This window comes from Carica papaya, chromosome 7 (genome assembly GCF_054855325.1).
Source record: "Carica papaya isolate Zhongbai chromosome 7, ASM5485532v1, whole genome shotgun sequence".
NCBI classification, from domain to species: Eukaryota; Viridiplantae; Streptophyta; class Magnoliopsida; order Brassicales; family Caricaceae; genus Carica; species Carica papaya.
The window spans coordinates 6635459-6652171 of record NC_142315.1 but is presented as its reverse complement, the minus strand read 5'-3'; the positions used below and the strand labels follow the sequence as shown (position 1 = coordinate 6652171).

The 16713-nt window shown below is 37.7% G+C and overlaps 1 long non-coding RNA gene across 1 annotated transcript; it reads left to right on the top strand.

Moving 5' to 3' along the window:
- Positions 1 to 10258: 10258 nt before the first annotated feature.
- On the top strand, positions 10259 to 11246 carry LOC148252915 (uncharacterized). Its single transcript, XR_015813339.1, has 2 exons — positions 10259 to 10593; positions 10786 to 11246. It is a non-coding gene; the product is annotated as an uncharacterized LOC148252915 (long non-coding RNA).
- Positions 11247 to 16713: the final 5467 nt, after the last annotated feature.

The following is a 16713-nucleotide window of genomic DNA, read 5'->3' as shown; positions in this document are numbered from 1 at the left end:
AAATTTTCTGCTCTTTCTGTAGCACCCGGAAAGGAGGAAAAAAAAAATAATATATATATATAATAAAAAAAAGGGGGGCCACGTCAGCAGCCACGTCAGCAGGCCCGGTCAGCAGTCCCGGCCAACCGGGGCCTGCCACGTGGCAAGACCGCGTCACTCCGAAAGGAGCCACGTTGCCGATCCGCGTGGGTGCGATCCGACGGCCCAGATCAATCGCGCGATCGGACGGCCCAGATTCAATCGCACGGACGGCCCAGATTCAATCAAAAACGAACGGCCCAGATTAAAACGAAATGAACGGCTGTGATCAAAAGGCAAGGGGTTATAAATAGAACCCCCCACACCAGACCACAAACCCTAGCCGCCCGCCGCTCGCCGGAGAAGACGAACCAGAGGCCGACCGCCGCCACCCGCCGCCGCACCGGGGAAATTTTCGACCGCCGATCGAGGTAAATTTCATACCCCCGACTCGTTTTTCTCCGCTGATTCCTCCTATGGCCAAATTGAGGCCGAAATCCCGGCCAAACGGCCGGAATACGCGGCCGAAACCCAGCGGCGCCGCCGCGCCCCTCTCGGTTTTTGCCTCCGACGAGGTCCTTCCCAGCCTCCGTTCGATGCAATTTTTATATCACCGTGATCACCATTCTTTTCTCTACAGGTTGACCGAAGCCGAATCACCAAAACACGAACCTCGCCGGAGAGCCGCCGTACCCGAGAGCGCTGCCGCCGGTAAGCTCCGCTTTTCCGTGATTTTTGGCCCCCCGAGGGCCCTAGGGTTGTTTTCTGACAAGGACCAATGCGAGTGTGGCCGAATTCGGCCGAAAACGGCCGAAAACAGCCAACCCGAGGCGACTCGCCGCCGCCAGCGGCAGCGCCATCACCGGAGCACGGCGGAACCGCCGTGCCGGAGTTGCGATTTGGTCCGAAAGGGGCCCTGGGCCTAATTTAGATTTTTTTGGAACACGTGCAGGTACTGTTAGTGTGTTTCAGTTCCCCGGGAAAAATTCAGGGAAAATTAGGGACGGCCTGCAGGCGCACTGTGAATCGTATTCGGATCCCGAAAACAAGTAAGGACCCCTCACCCTATTTCCTATCACGGTATTAAAGTTCAAAATGATAAAACAGTATTTCTTGAATTAACGAATGTGTGAAATTGCTTAAGGTGGCTAATGGAGCCCGAGTCTAGTGTGATTGGTGATTTACTGTTATTTAGCCTGTTTACAGCTTTAAATGCAAAATGAGGTTTGATGTGTTCACTTTACAGATTTGTGTGCAAATACTACATTTTTATTAATCATGGGTTGAATGACTGAAAAACTGATACTGTATGTTGTCTGTTCGGCATGAATTACTGTTTTGCTTGTTTGTATGTGAATTGATGATGCTGACTGAGGAAAAGGAAAATGAAAGATTGTGTAGACTGATAATTGTATTATGAGGGTCAGCCTAACTAGATATCCTGGGAGATGGTGGACGGACCAGGTCCGTAGGGAACCCTACCGGGATTGTGGTCTCACATGCCGGACGGGGTATGGAGATCTTATGGTTTTGGCACCCATATCGGACGGGGTATGGGGACGGCCCGTTTCACCCTCATACCGGACGGGGTATTGAGGTTTATGGTTTTGGCGCCCATACCGGACGGGGTATGGGGACGGCCCGTTTCACCCTCATACCGGACGGGGTATTGAGGTTCATGGTTTTGGCGCCCATACCGGACGGGGTATGGGGACGACCCTGGAAACTGATTATGAATGTTAAAGGTTAACGGGTAGCGGAACCCCTATGGACCCCCACGGATACTAGTAGGCTGGTAAATGAGAAAAAGATATGTTGTACAATGATTGAATTACAAGAGGCGTGATAAGTGTTATGTTTTACAGCTTATATTATTCCATGATTATGATAATGTTATTATTTTTCTTATATTGTTTTCATAAATTCCACCGAGGTAAGTGGATGGTAAAAGTTTTCATGTTAATAAACGAGTTTATTGTAAATTATGCTCCATTGGTCTTTTTGTGTTTTTCTACCCACCTTTATCTCCGTGACGGTGAGATATCGTGATGTTCTTACTGGGCTAGTGTAGCTCACTCCTTATTTAACCATTTCAGATCAGGAAGACATGGTTCCCGAGCCCGTTCCGCAGGAGGACGACGAAGGGGATGCCTAGAGACTCTGTAGTCATACTCATAGTTTTATTTTCGAGTTTCTCTCTTAGTTAGTTTAATCTTTTATATTTCAAGTACGTTTTTGGTTTTTCGTGTAAGGGATGTTAACTGAAATTTTGATCTCGCTTCCGCATTTGATATATTTAAAAACTCATTTCATTTTAATATTTCCGGGGCCGTTACAGTTTCAGTCCATAATACCGACCGGTACTTCCTCGTAGGACAGATCTTCCTAGAGTGCAAGAGACTCGTGGGCCAAGACATGAGAGGGGTTCGGGTTGTACTTGCGTAGTATGGACACATAAAATGCATTATGGACCTTGAAAAGTTCTAGAGGCAGTGCGAGTCTGTAGGCAGCGGTGCCAATTCGGTTTAAATTTTCAAATGGCCTAATAAACTGGGGATTTAGTTTTTCTCTTTTGCCAAACCTACTGATTTTTTTGAAATGAGTGACCTTAAGGAATACCCGATCACCTTTCTCAAATTCCAAATCCCTCATCCGGGTGTTCGCATAACTCTTCTGCCTGCTCTGAGTCGTCTGAATATTTTTTCCGATCTTAACTATTTTGGCTGTAGCCTCCTCTACGAGATTTGAGTCGAATAGTTTTCTATCACCCACTTCTTCCCAACATATCGACGATTTGCATAGACGGCCATACAACGTCTCGTACGACGTCATGCCAATACTTACTTGGTTGCTATTATTGTAGGCGAACTCTATCAGAGGTAGATACTCATCCCAATGGTCCCCGAAGTCAAGAAAACAAGTTTGAAACATATTCTCAAGTGTGCGAATCGTCCTTTTTGACTGTCCATCGGTCTGAGAGTTGAAAGTAGTACTAAGTGACAATTTCGTTATCATAGCTTGTTGAAAACTAGACTAGAACCAAGAAGTGAACTTGGGGTCCCTGTCGGACACTACTGTCACTAGCACTCCATGTAATATGACTATCTCCCGGATATACATTCTTCTTAATTTATTCAAAGAGTTGGTCATCCTGATGGTTAAGAAGTGGGAAGACTTGGTAAGCCGGTCAGCAATTACGCAGATAGCATCGTGTCCTGAGCGTGCCCTAGGCAATCATATTACAAAATCTATTGTGATATGTTTTCACTTATACTCCGGGATTGGTAATGGCTGAAGTAGCTCATCTGGGTATTGATGCTCTACCTTAACCTACTGACATACCAAACACTTAGAAATAAAGTCAACCACATCTTTTTTCATCATGTTTCACAAAAATAGGAGTCGCATATTTTGATACATCTTAGTGCTTCCGGGATGCATAGCAAACTTTGAGCTATGGACCTCTGTTATAATGTTCTTTTTTAACTTACTTCCACCTGGAACACACACCATATCCTGAAATCTAAGTAATTCATCGGTAGAGACTCAAAATTCTAAATTGACCCCCTATTTTGCGTCTTTCTTAGGGGCTGCTAAGGTGGAATTGACGGACTAAACTTCTTTTATTCTTTGAATCAACTCAGGTTGAACAGTCAAGTAAGCCAAACATGTGACTCTCTTTAAGTTTTGAAGTTGTACATGGTGTGTGGCCCCTATTACCCTACATTCTGAAACCATCGAGTGAGTTGATATATCTGTACTTTTCCTACTGAGTGTATCGGCTACTACGTTGCCCTTACCCAAGTGATATAAGATATTGCAATCATAGTCGTTGAGGAGTTCTATCCATCTTCTTTGACGTATGTTGAGATCTTTTTGAGTGAATATGTGTTTCAAGCTCTTATAGTCAGTATAGATCTGAAAGGTCTCCCCATACAAATAATGGCGCCAAGTCTTCAAGGTGTGGATAATTGCGACAAGCTTTAAGTCATTAGTGGGGTAGTTTTTCTCATGACTCTTCAACTACCTGAACCCATAGGCTATGACCTTCCTATATTGGATAAGAATATAATCCAACCCTAGGTAGGAGGCATCACTATAAACTGTATATCCACTCGATCCACTCGGTAAGACTAACACAGGTGTAATGGTCAACCGTTTCTTTAGTTCTGAAAAACTTCTTTCACAATTCTCGTTCCACTCAAACTTAACGTTCTTTTTTGTGAGTCGAGTCAGATGAGCGACTAGGCTAGAAAATCCTTCCACAAACCTACGGTAATAACCTGTCATCTCTAGAAAGCTATGGATTTCATTGACCTGGGTTAGTTTTTCCCAGTCGTGCACTGCTTTTATTTTTTCAGAGTTCACTAACACTTTATCTTTTGATATAATGTGCTCTACAAAAGTAGTATGCTCAAGTCAGAATCCACACTTACTCAACTTCGCATACAACTTCTTCTCTATGAGGACCTGCAAAACCTAAGTCAGATGGTGAGCATGTTCCTCTCTGCTTTTTAAATATATCAAGATATCATCTATGAACACGATGATGAACTGATTCAGGAATTGTCTGAAAATCTTGTTCATCAAGTCTATGAAGATGGCTGGTGCGTTGCTTAGTCCAAATTGCATGACCAGTGACTTATAGTGTCCATACCTGGTTCGAAAGACTGTTTTGGAAATGTTTTATGCCCTAATCTTTATCTGATGGTAACTTGAATACATGTCTATCTTGGAGAAGACCTGGACATCCTACAACTGATCAAAAAGGTCATCAATCCTAGGAGGGGGTACTTGTTCTTGATCGTGACCTTGTTCAGACCTCTGTAATCAGTACATAATTTCAATATCATATCTCTCTTTCTTATAAATGTGACTTTAGCACGCCAAGGGGACATACTATGTCGGATGAATCCACTGTCCTGCAATTCATTGATTTGTTTTCTTAGCTCCTCTATCTCAACACAACTAATGTGGTAAAGAACAATCGAAATAGGCTGGATGCCTTATTGAAGGTCTATGGTGAATTTGACTTCTTTGTTCACTGGCAGTTCAGGTAGTTCATCCGGAAAGTCTCGGACTATTGAAATCTCTTGAATATAAATTTCTTTCTTGGGTTTGCCTAGTTAGAGAAAACAGCTAGGTAAAAGCACTTTATAATAAGAAAAATTACCATGAGAGAAAAAATGTTAAAGAATTTTATTAATTTGTAAATGACACTTCATTAGAAGGGTTGAATACAATCTTCTTATAAAAATAATCTATGGTAGTGTGATACGCCGCTACCTAGTTCATTTCTAAAATTACATCAAAGTCCCCCATGTCAATTTCTATTAGGTCCACACTCAATTTTTTATCGCTATATTTATGACATAGACTCTGTATATAACATCCTCTAGTAATGTCCTACTCCCAGGAGTAGACATAAACAATATAAAATTAAAATTTTCAGGTAATACATTTAACTTTGATGCAAAAACATGTGAAACAAATGCATATGAGGCACCAGTATCAATCAAAATATGTGCAAGATGATTACAGATAGTGTACATATCCTGTATCACATCCGGGTTGGCTTCTACATCTTATTGTGTGAGGTTGTAAGCCCTGCCCTGAATAGGAGGTCTCGCATAGTTCTGGTTTCTCAGGCACTCCCTTGCATAATATTGGGTACTACCACATATGCGTCAGTGTTGTTGAGGTGATAACAGGGTCGATCCCTATGATCCTTGCCATAGTGTTGACAGGTCCTACAGTGTCCTGTTATTGGATTCTGAGAGGAGCCTGAGTCATTGGCCTGGGTCTCTTGTTCTGTTGAGTAGGTGCAGTAGGTGCTGCTCTGCGGTGTGGAGCTGAGAGCCTGAGGTTCCCTACTGTTGGAGGAAAAATATGAATGTTCCTCTCCACTAACTGTGCCTTGACTAGAACAGCCGAGTAAGTATTGAATTCGAACACACACAACTACTGTCTGATCTCAAGACGGAGACCCCACTCGAACTTTCTCTCCTTCTTGCCTTCATCCATCATGCTTTCAGGAGAATGCCGACCTAATTTTAGGAACTTTCGAGTATATTTTGATATAGTCATGTCCCCCTGGACCAAGTGTGCAAACTTTATCTCCTTCAGATGTTAGAGATGTTCTAGAAGGTACTCTACATGAAAGACTGTTAAAAATTGTTCCCAACCAGTATGTACATAGCAATGATGACTCTCTGTTTAGGAATCACCCCAAGAGTCATGAAGGCCTTCTCTGTTTCAGCTAACTAGTACTTGGCCTCTTCAAAAGAGGATTCTCTTACAAAAGTAGATAGGTTTAGTCTTTTATACATCTCAATGTAGTTTGGGTCCATCATGGGAGGGACTGGGTCCCATGAAAGAGGGATTGGACTGTGCTGAGGATGGACTAGACATCCTTGCGGTGGTACTAGATGATACGGTGGATGCACCAGATTGTACTGTGATAGTGCCGGGTGATGCAGTTAGGGCACTGGACCATACTGTGGTGGTGCCAGCTGGTACTGTGGGTAGGGCACCGGATCATACTGTGGTGGTGTTGGGTGGTACTCTGTAGGAGTAGGGTCATACTAGGGTGACTCGGGATCCTCTCGCTACAGAGGTGGCTCAACCTGTGGCAGTGGGGGAGGGTCAGATAGCTCTCCCCTTTCTTCCTAGGCCTGCTGAGTAGTGATGAGTCTCTCCAACATCTCAAATAACCGGTCAATATTTTTTTGAAGTGAACCCTCTCGGGCTACTCGATTTAGTGGGGGTCTTCCTCTCCTCATTAATCTGTACCTACATTTCACAAGAAACGATTGAGTGATAATTCATTATTTTTGGTGTTTCTTAAGGATTGTGTAAGGAATGGTTTCGAGGAACGCAACTCTGATACCAACTGAAACGACCCCAAAAATGTAAAAGAAAATAAATTATAAATTTAGTACGGAAGCAAAATAAATATTTAGGGTTTACATTCCTTACATAATAATTGAAAGTACCAAATAGAGCTTACGGGAATAACCATTCTAAAAGAACAACTAATAACCAAAGAAATAAATTAAAAGTAAACAAACTAAACGTCCTACTTGCAATTCTATTGTGGATCGGGCTCTGGATCTTGGTCTCCTTAATCTAAAATGGTTAATAAAAGAATGAGCTACACTAATCCAATAAGAATATCACGCTACTCACCGACACAGAAATGAAGGTTGGTAGAAAATCATAAAAATAACTAATGGAGCTCTTAATTAAGCATACTTGTTTATCATAAATAAAATCATTTGTCGTTTACTTACTGTAGCAAAATTTATAAAAACAACTTATAGAGACAATAACATAACACATATCATGATTTCATATGCAATCGATTGGAGTAACAATTTTTCCTTTTATCAGCCTGCTGGTATCCATGGGGGTTCATAGGGATTTTTCCACTATGCACGAATCCTTTTCTTTAATATTTTCAATTAACAGACTGTCCCCATACCCCATCCGGTATGAGTGCCAAATTACCAAACCTCAATACCCCGTCCGATATGAGGGTAAAATAGACCGTCCCCATACCCCGTCCAGTATGAGCGCCAAATTACCAAATCTCGATACCCCATTCGGTATGAGGAAACGTTCACGGTAAGGTTCCCTATGTACCCATTCCATCCACCATCTTTCAGGATATCTAGTAAGGCTGTCGTTTCATTCATTCATTTAATCAAACAATTTTTTGTTTACCTTTGATTTCCAATTTTCTAATTCAACCGTAATCACATAAAATAAACAAAACATGCATAAAAAAGAATACAATCGCATCCCAGTTTTTTAATTTAACTGTAATCACATAAGGCAAGCAATACATGCATTCAAACTATAAAATCAATCAACAGGACCAACAGTGAATAACTTCTGGTTATGTCTCTATTAATAACTTGTAATTAATTATAGATATTTTTTAAATTACACAAAATACCGTATTATTATTAATTAGACTTCAATTCCATAAAGGAGAATAAGGTGAGAGATTTTTACTCCAATTGATGTTCGAAATGCTAAACTTTTGACTGCGCCTACTGGTGGTCCCCGAATTCTTTGAATTTTCTTTTAGAGATTAGAACGCACTTCAAGTACCTACAAATATTCTAAAAAATTCAAAATTAGTATTAAGAACCCTTTTTGGCAAATTTCGAAACTCTGACACGGCGACATCTCTACCCGCGGCGCGGTTTGCCTCGAGTCGGATTGTTTCAACCGTTTTCGGCTGAATTCGGCTGATTTTATATCAATTCATGTGAGAAAATATGTTAAGGGGGCTCGGTTGGTGAAAAAAATAAAAAAAATCGAAACTTACCGACAGCGGGGTTCTCCAGTGTGGCGGCTCCGCCGGCTCACCTTTACAGTTGGGTATTTTGCTTTGGTCAACCTATAGAGAAAGAAACAGTTATTATGATGGTGAAAGAATTACACAGGATGGGAATTAAGAAGGGCCTCATCAGAGAAAATTTTTACAATTTTCTGCGGTGGCACTGCCAGACTTTGCCCGCAGTTTTTAGCCATTCTGCCAGTACATTTGCTCTGATTTGACCATTGGGGTGTTGAAAATTGAATTTTGAGCAAAGAAGAACTTTTTTTTACCTCTTTTAGCGTTGAGAAGTGGCTCCGGCACAGCGGGGGCGGCGGTCGGCTTCCTTTCCGGCGGCTAGCTCTTCTTCTCCGGCGAGGGTGTCTGGCGGCTGAGGTTAGGATTTGGTGTGAAGAGTGTTATTTATATCTGTCCCCTTTTAATCTGGGTTGTCTATCGCGTTTGATGTAGACGGTCCGATTGCGATTAAATAGAGAGTGAATATGAGCTGTTCATCATAATTTGATATGGAACGTCCGATTGGGTTTAAATAGGAATTGAATATGGATCGTTCATCGCGTTTAAATCTGACCGTCCGATCGCGTCTGGGGAGGGAATGGATCTGAATCGTCCGTGTGTTGGAACGATCTAGACCGTCCGATTACAGGTATGCGGATCGCCCGCGTTACCTTCTGTGTGGCATGGGGTCAGCATCCCTTGCCACGCGGTATGCTTTGGTTTGTCGGGGTTGCTGACTGGGTGTCCTGCGTGGCACAATTTTTTTAAACTGTGTTTTGATCCCGATTTTTGAATTTTCTTTCAAAAATACTCTAAAACTCAAATTTTCACCCCATTTTTTCAAAATTATTTTTAATTTCATCATTTATTTAATTTTTTCTATTTTTACATTAAATAATAAAAAAATTTAATTATATATATTAATTTGATTACAAATTAAATTCCTGATATTACATTTCAATCTAAAAATAAAGAAGAAATAATTAAAAGGAAAATTTTTAAGTTTAATAGATAATGAAATTATAACTAACCTTACTGCACATATAATATTGAATATTATTATAAATTTAGTACCATAAATTAAAATTATTTTTATTAGTTAATTTAATGAATAAATAAACTAAATCTCAATAGAGTATTTTTAAATACCAATAGACACTCTCGTTAATTTTGTAAATATCCACTTGGGTTTAACCTTAGAAAGCATTAATGCTTGTTTACATATATATATATATATATATATATAGGGTGGTTACATTTGTGCAAAAGCATTAAAAAGATGAATGAGAGAAAAAGAGATTTAAAAAGAATATATTACAAAATCTGAAGGCAGTCAAAAAAGAGAAGTCGGGCACCTGGCGAAGAAATTGGGTTCGGGTCATAATCCGTCTCTTTACGTGGTCCGATTGGAAAGCCGACGCCTTTGATAACGACTGTCGGCAACTGTTCTTATCGCCACGTGTCTCAAGAGGTGACCACTGCTGGTACAATACTTTAATGTAAAAAGATTTAGTTGTTAAATCATGGATTTTGTTACAAGTTCAATTATGAAAATTTTAGGTTTGATTCTTAAAGTTTAATAATTGATACAATGAAATTCATTTACTCATATTCTTTTTAAATTGAGTTTAACAAAATGAAATTCATGATAAATTAAGCAAGAATGATTATTTTGTTATGTTTAAATAATAATAAATATTTATTTACTCGGTAATCTTACAATATCTTTTTCACAATGATCTAATGATACTACAATTTTCAACTTGGACCACTTTTTTAAAGTTGAAAAAAAAGTAAAATTATAAAAAAAAAATAAAATAAAATACAATGTGTAAAAAATTTCAGGTCTTTGTTAAAAAAATACTTCGAGGTTAATAACTAAATCTAAGTGACGGCAATGTGATTAAAAACAAATGAGTTTGTTGTACTAAAAAGAAACCAAATAATAACATTAAAAAGGTAGAAGATACATTTAGTTGGTAAATGCTTCCCATGGACATGAAGGCATTGATTATAATGAAACAACCATTGGAAACTTGCTGCTATTGTCATTGAGACTTCAACAACTTAATGTTTCTAATGTCTCTTTACATGAAAATCTTGAGGAAACCATTTACATGACACAACTCCGAGGTTTTCTTGACAAAGATTATCCTTATTTTGTGTGCAAACTTAATAAGTCTTTGTATTGTATGGTTTAAGCAGAGTCTACGTACTTGGTTTCAACAGTTCAGTATATTCTTATTGACTTCTGACTTTAGATCATCAAGAATTGTCACATCTATTTCATTTATTAGAAAAAATTATAAAACAATTTATATATTGGTATATGGTGACTATAATACCTTAAATTTTTTTCAAGCTAATTTTGGTCCAGGCCTGCTTATGTTTTTTGTCTTTCTATTTTCTTCTTCCCCCAGCGCCTAAGCCCAAGGACAAGGAAAGTTTGGCCTCAAACTTGTGTGCAGAGCTGATCCCCAAAAAAAGGAAGCTTGGGGTTTGCTTCCTACTGGTACTTGGAAGGAGCAAACTGGAGAGCATGAATGAGACGCAGTGGTGTTGTGCTTGATAATAACACAAAAAATGGAAGGCTCAGATACTTACAGATGCCTCGTCAAAGCGAGAAGAAGAGAAACGAAAGATGTGGACTTCGGGGTTGGGGAGCAGCGTTGACCAAGGATTTATAACAATAAGGAGCCCAGATGATGTCGGAGCAAGGGGGGTCTATGGCAGATCGAAGCAGAAAGACGAAAGGATAAGAGCTGGGGATGATGATGTAATAATCTGTAATTAGATGCAGTATGAGTATCTTAATTTTTTGGGATGGCAGTAAAGCGGAATTCTATGAAATGAATCAATTTATTTAACCCTTTTTACTGAATATCTGAGTTCCAACTGCACGATGTGTTTAGACAATGAGAGAATATAACTAATGATAGTAGGTTACTTTTGTAGTCTTAATCATGGATTAATTTTTATAGGTTTGAACTCATATTTGCATTATCATTAGATTTAGATTATCTCCACTTGAGACTTCTTCATAATTAGTGCCATCGCTCACTCAGTATCCATGTAGTAAGACTTCTTTATTATTTCTTTAGAAATCAGCATAAATCAATAGGATAATTTTTATAGCATTCTCTTTTCCTTTATTAGCTGATTAGGGTAACCAATAATGCAATTATATTGATTTTTTTCTCTTTTGATTTTGGTTTACCCCTGCTATTTAGTGTAGAAAGAGGAGTAAAAGTAGCAAATATGTATATATATATATATATATTTGAAACAACAAAATCGTTAATTCTCTTTAGGCAGTTGTGGATGGATGGATGGTGTGGATCAATCATAAAGTTTACCCAAGTCAAGGAAATCAATTATGTAAGTAACACATGCAAATTATACTAATTAATTAGCTTATATTACATTGCAGGTAACTTATACCTTCCTATCTCGTATCATCCATAAACTTAGAATCCTAAGATCAAAACTAGCACAATTTTTTAGTGTTTTGATTCCACTTCTAATAAAATCGGTGGCAACTCCAAAAATTTCTTAAAATTTAAATTTATTTTTTACGGAGTCTTTTTATTACCTCCCATTATATTGTAACAGTTTGACGATTCTACTTGGGACAATTAAATTTTCAATGAGGGATGATAGACGTATGTTAATAATTGATGATAATTTGCATACTATTCTGAAATTTGAAGCATGACAAACATTATTGAGAGTTTGACACAAATTCTAGGATTTGCATGATAAGATTTAGCTCCTATTTAGGACTTACTGTGGGAGAGGTTATATGAATCCTACTTTGAGGTGGATGTAGTATGTGTATATTCATTATGTTATTGCATACAAGAATGCATATTGCCACCATTTAGTAAACTTAGAGTGATTCATAAAATTGAAGAAATCAAAAAGAAAAAATATTAAACTTACAAATTAAAAAGATGATACTTATTACTTAATTTTTTAAAGATAAAACACTCATATTTCTGTAAAGAAGAATTCGTTTTAAATATAAGTAAAGAGAAGATATGAAAGGAAAAGTTCTCTTTGAATTTAAGCAAGGAAAAAACACATAAGGAAATGTTCATTTTTTTTTTGTGAAAATTATTTTTAAATAGATAAAATATAACAACCCAAACTCTCATTCAGAGTGCTGACCGAATGCTCACAATGTTATAATAAGATAATCAATAGAAATATTTTGTACGTCAAATATTAAAATAATAAAAGTACATTCATTGCATACTTAGCTTAGAATATCCAATATCTATGAGACAGGTATAAACTCTAAAATAAATACTTATTAAAAGTGGAATAATTAACATTAAGTATTATTCGAATTAAAATAAAAATTAAACGATCTCCTAATAAATTTCTCACTGTTCTGGAGCAGAATTCTGAATATCCTGATATGGAATAAATAAATTATAAATATGGTGTGCTTAATATACTTAGTAAGCATATAAGTACTAACAAATAATATGATAATCTGTAACAGACTAAAACGACATCGTTTTGAAAAATTTTAAAATAGTGCCGTTTTAGGTAAAGAAAAAAAAACCAGAGGTGTGTTTGCCTCTGGTCAGGAAAGATGAAGAGACAGAGGCGTGTATGCCTCTGTCACCAGCCGAAAAGGAAGAAGAGGATACCTGCATGTCGAAGAAGAAGGGTCGTGCAGGACTCCTCTCGCTCCTCCCTATAAAATGTGAAAGAGGGGGAAGGAGATCGGTGTAGGAACACACAGAGAGAGAGAGAGAGAGAGAGAGAGAGAGAGAGAGAGAGAGAGAGAGAGAGAGAGAGAGAGAGAAAGGGGCTGCAACCATCAATCGGCAGCCGAGAAAGGAGAAGAAGAAGAAAAAGGAGGAGGAGAAGCTGGTGTTACACGCGACCTTGAGCATGAAAAGAAGATGATCTATGCAGTGGCTCGACCCATGTTTTATTGTTTCGTGGTTCCCTTCGTCGCGATTTCACCAGATATGTGCCGAATCTAAGGGCGTGAAGCGCTCTGTGGTGAATTTCGGCCAATTCGTAGTGGTGAGCATCACTAATTAACGACAAACGGTGGCGGCACGTGGCGGTCCGGTTGCTACGCGTGTGGAGGTGTGTGGACTTTTGGTGGTTATGCGCAGCGAGTCCTAGGAACCCAGTTCGGGTCAGTGCCCTTAGGGTTTACCGTTTTAGATTTAAGGTTAATTAATCTTATTTAATTTTAATGCAATAAATTATTTATCCGATTTAGAATTAGGAATAAGTATAGGCATGTGTGTTTGAAATTAAGAGATAACCAATTCATTTCTAATCCAATACAGATATTACTGTAACAAGTTGATCTTGTACATTGGAGATAATTTCACGAACGAGATATATACAGAAATCAGGTAAGTGCATAGGCACTTATAAATGTAGTTTAATCTTTCTAAGATATTAAAATTATGACACTTAATAATTGATAATTAGACGTAAAATTCTGACGAGATTTTATTGTTGATTGTTATGTTCTTATTTATGTTTATTTTTAAAATTATTGATAAATTGTCTTGCTATGTTTTGTAACTGAATTTGTATATGTACTAGTTGTTATGTAATTAGGAGTATATTAAGGATATGTAGAAGAGTCTATGATGATAAATAGTTAAAGCATGTGTGTCATATGTATAGAATATATTGAATAATAAAATTAAAAAATTTATTAGTGAATTGAAATAAATTGATAGACATAAAAGATTTAAAAAACTCATTTAACCGGTATCATAGAGGAGTGAGTGTGTGTGTAGCCTTTTGGCATGTGACTATGGTGAACCCTACTCATGGATACGGCTTTAGCCAGATGTGGCGAAACAATAAGAACTGTGAATTATATATTGTGTACTGCAAACTATGAACTATATTTGGACGTATTCACGTGGTAGATAGGTTCCTTATTGATCTCGTTGATATCGGCAGAAATAGCATCGCACGATGAAACTATTTTTAATAAGATATAAACTGATAGGAATGAATATGAAGTCATGATTAGAGTTTACGATACTGAACTACTGAATTAATATATACTGAACTGCTTACTGCTTAAATTATGATACTGAATACTGAATTATACTATTTATTGAACTGTTTGTGTCTTGAGTTATAATACTGAAATAAAAAATTTTGAATATTTACTGAATAAACTAATTTTTAAGATTTATTAATTGAATTTGCAAATTAAAAAGAAAAGTATTTTGAACCATCTCCGTCGGTAGCTCTATATTTTCTACCAACTTGGACTTTTATTATTTATTGGTACTTACATGTTTACTGAGCATATTAAACTCAACATATTTATTATTTATTTCTTATAGGTTAGAATATTCAGAACCCGTTCTGAACAGTGAAAGACTTTCTAGGATATCAATTAATTTTTATTTTAATTTGATCAGTACTTAATTTTAATTATTTTATTTTTAATGAGTATTTATTTTAGAGTTTAGACATTACTCATGGATATTGAATATTTTGAGCTAAGTATACAAGGGATGTATTTTTTATTATTTTAAAATTTGCTGCAAGAAGTATTCCTATAGATTATTTTATCTTGACATTATGGGTATTCGGTCAGGACTCTGAATGAGATATCGGATTGTTATAGTTGGTATCCGAGCCCATATTCCTCGGAACTATCTCTTGAACATTAGACTTAAGGATAAGACTATAGTTGAAAATATAATTTCAAAGGGGTATATCTTAAATTTTTTATTTGGTGATGTAGGTAAACGAAAATGAGGCGAGGATGACCCCCTATAAATAGATCTTCTCAGATAGAATCATTACGAAAAGATGTTGACCGTCTTTACAACCTGGTGGAGAGGCTTGTTACTTATCAGTAGGCTATAGAAGAAATGAGGGCCCTTCCTGATCCTCTCCTGGTTCTTGCAAGGGGAGACCTACCAGATCATCCACCTCCTCCTCCACCTCAACAAGGCCCAGCTCTATTAGCGTTGGATCCCAGTTATATTGAGAGGTACAAACAACTGAATCCAGTCTCATTTATAGGAGCATCGATTTTCTATGAAGCTAAAAATTTGTTAAAGGCAACTGAAAAGTCTTTTAGAGTTATGGGAGTAACTGATGAATAGAAGATTATGCTTACCACCTTTATGCTTGAGGGAGAAGCAGAGCGCTAGTGGGAAGTTAAGTAGACTACTCTACCCATGCCCATCACATGGGAACACTTCTTAGAGGTGTTTAATACCGAATACTTTCCTGACCACATTCGTCATCAGAAGGAGATAAAGTTCGCTTAGCTTACCCAAGAAAACCTCCTAATCACTGATTATGCCAGAAAATTCATAGAGCTTAGCCACTTCTCTCTCGAGATTATATATGATGAAGGAAAGATGACCCAAAGATTTCAGTAGGGTCTCCGTCCTGGTAGTACTTGAGCTTCGTACCTATTAGTAGGATCTGGTTAAGGCACAACTCATTGAGAGTACTATTAGAACCTTTGCACCGACAACAGGTAGTTTCAGGCCTCCAGTCCCTTACAAAAAGCCAATTCTAAATCAAGGCCACCAGAATAGGAGACCTAAGATAGCTCACCCTGCCTCACTGCAAACTCTATCGGCCAAACAAGGTTAGAGTTGTGTTCATTGTGATAAAAATCATGGAGATATCCCATGCTACCGACTCAACAATGCATGTTTCAGATGTGGAAGTATTGATCATCAAGTCTATGATTACCCCCAGCCTCAGTCGGAAGCTAGACCAGTAGTCCTAGATCGAGTTTATGCCATCACAGCTAAAGATGCTAAAGTTGCTCCCAATGTGATTCAGGGTACGTACCTTATTTGTAAGCACATAGCATATACTTTCATTGACCTTGGAGCTACACATTCGTTTGTTTTACATTCATTTACATAATATTTAAGTATTGTTCCTGTGTCCCTTGATTTTTCTTTAGTAGTGTTTACTGCTACAAATGGTAATACGACGACTAATACAGTTTACAAGTCATGTATTATAGACGTCGCAGATAAAGAATTTGAGGTAGATTTAATATTATTAGATATTAGGAATTTTGACGTAATACTAGGAATGAGCTGGTTAGTAGCCTATCATGTTACTGTTAACTCCTGCCACAAAAAACTTGTATTTAATATTCCTAATCAAGTGTTATTTTCGTGGTAAAGACTTTCCCTTTTTTTCCTCCTTAATTATTTGTGTATAAAAAAAATAATCTATTGATTTTAATTTATGTGACGTGATTTAACAATCTGAATATGTATTAGGCAAGATAAGTAAGGGAGTTGATATCTAAGAAATTTCAATAGTTAGGAAATTCCTGGATGTCTTCCCTGATG